The following is a 2,899-nucleotide window of genomic DNA, read 5'->3' as shown; positions in this document are numbered from 1 at the left end:
GTGTCCCTCTGTTATGCCGTTTCCCAGAGAGAAAGTGTAATTTCCAGTCAATTTTCAATGTGCAAAAATATGTCCTAATGCAAACATTTGTATGGGAATAACGTAAAGACGGCGACATCTGTGAGGGGTGACATATATCGGTTAGGGGGGCAATTACTAGTTGGAATAGAGAACCCCCTTTATGTACCATTTCAGTTGCCCCCACAGACAATGGAATGTTTTGGCAAAACCATGCCACCAGGACATTGTGCCCAGCAGTAACTAGCACATTATACCCAGCATTGATCAGCATATTGTACTTAGAACATTCTACTCATCAATGTCCAGCACATTATACCCAGCATTGATCAGCATATTGTACTTAGAACATTCTACTCATCAATGTCCAGCACATTATACCCAGCATTGATCAGCATATAGTACTTAGAACATTCTACTCATCAATGTCCAGCACATTATACCCAGCATTGACCAGCATATTGTACTTAGGACATTCTACTCATCAATGTCCATCACATTATACCCAGCATTGATAAGCATATTGTACTTAGGACATTCTACTCATCAATGTCCATCACATTATACCCAGCATTGATCAGCATATTGTACTTAGAACATTCTACTCATCAATGTCCAGCACATTATACCCAGCATTGATCAGCATATTGTACTTAGAACATTCTACTCATCAATGTCCAGCACATTATACCCAGCATTGATCAGCATATAGTACTTAGAACATTCTACTCATCAATGTCCAGCACATTATACCCAGCATTGATCAGCATATAGTACTTAGAACATTCTACTCATCAATGTCCAGCACATTATACCCAGCATTGACCAGCATATTGTACTTAGGATATTCTACTCATCAATGTCCATCACATTATACCCAGCATTGATAAGCATATTGTACTTAGGACATTCTACTCATCAATGTCCATCACATTATACCCAGCATTGATCAGCATATTGTACTTAGAACATTCTACTCATCAATGTCCAGCACATTATACCCAGCATTGATCAGCATATTGTACTTAGAACATTCTACTCATCAATGTCCAGCACATTATACCCAGCATTGATCAGCATATAGTACTTAGAACATTCTACTCATCAATGTCCAGCACATTATACCCAGCATTGACCAGCATATTGTACTTAGGACATTCTACTCATCAATGTCCATCACATTATACCCAGCATTGATAAGCATATTGTACTTAGGACATTCTACTCATCAATGTCCATCACATTATACCCAGCATTGATAAGCATATTGTACTTAGAACATTCTACTCATCAATGTCCAGCACATTATACCCAGCAACGATCATCATATTGTACTTAGAACATTCTATCATCAATGTCCATCACATTATACCCAGCATTGATCAGCATATTGTACTTAGAACATTCTACTCATCAATGTCCAGCATGTTATACCCAACACTGGTCAGCATATTGTACTTAGAACATTCTACTCATCAATGTCCAGCACATTATACCCAGCATTGATCAGCATATTGTACTTAGAACATTCTACTCATCAATGTCCAGCACATTATACCCAGCATTGATCAGCATATAGTACTTAGAACATTCTACTCATCAATGTCCAGCACATTATACCCAGCATTGATCAGCATATAGTACTTAGAACATTCTACTCATCAATGTCCAGCACATTATACCCAGCATTGACCAGCATATTGTACTTAGGATATTCTACTCATCAATGTCCATCACATTATACCCAGCATTGATAAGCATATTGTACTTAGGACATTCTACTCATCAATGTCCATCACATTATACCCAGCATTGATCAGCATATTGTACTTAGAACATTCTACTCATCAATGTCCAGCACATTATACCCAGCATTGATCAGCATATTGTACTTAGAACATTCTACTCATCAATGTCCAGCACATTATACCCAGCATTGATCAGCATATAGTACTTAGAACATTCTACTCATCAATGTCCAGCACATTATACCCAGCATTGACCAGCATATTGTACTTAGGACATTCTACTCATCAATGTCCATCACATTATACCCAGCATTGATAAGCATATTGTACTTAGGACATTCTACTCATCAATGTCCATCACATTATACCCAGCATTGATAAGCATATTGTACTTAGAACATTCTACTCATCAATGTCCAGCACATTATACCCAGCAATGATCATCATATTGTACTTAGAACATTCTATCATCAATGTCCATCACATTATACCCAGCATTGATCAGCATATTGTACTTAGAACATTCTACTCATCAATGTCCAGCATGTTATACCCAACACTGGTCAGCATATTGTACTTAGAACATTCTACTCATCAATGTCCAGCACATTATACCCAGCATTGATCAGCATATTGTACTTAGAACATTCAACTCATCAATGTCCAGCACATTATACCCAGCAATGATCATCATATTGTACTTAGAACATTCTTCTCATCAATGTCCAGCACATTATGCCCAGCATTGATCAGCATATTGTACTTAGAACATTCTACTCATCAATGTCCAGAATGTTATACCCAATACTGGTCAGCATATTGTACTTAGAACATGCTACTCATCAATGTCCAGCACATTATACCCAGCATTGATCAGCATATTGTACTTAGAACATGCTACTCATCAATGTCCAGCACATTATACCCAGCATTGATCAGCATATTGTACTTAGAACATGCTACTCATCAATGTCCAGCACATTATACCGAGCATTGATCAGCATATTGTACTTAGAACATTCTACTTGTCAATGTCCAGCACATTATACCCAGCATTGATCAGCATATTGTACTTAGAACATGCTACTCATCAATGTCCAGCACATTATACCTAGCATTGATCAGCATATTGT

The sequence above is a fragment of the Mixophyes fleayi genome, chromosome 10 (assembly GCF_038048845.1).
Source record: "Mixophyes fleayi isolate aMixFle1 chromosome 10, aMixFle1.hap1, whole genome shotgun sequence".
Lineage (NCBI taxonomy): Eukaryota > Metazoa > Chordata > Amphibia > Anura > Limnodynastidae > Mixophyes > Mixophyes fleayi.
Note: the sequence above shows the minus strand (reverse complement) of the source record.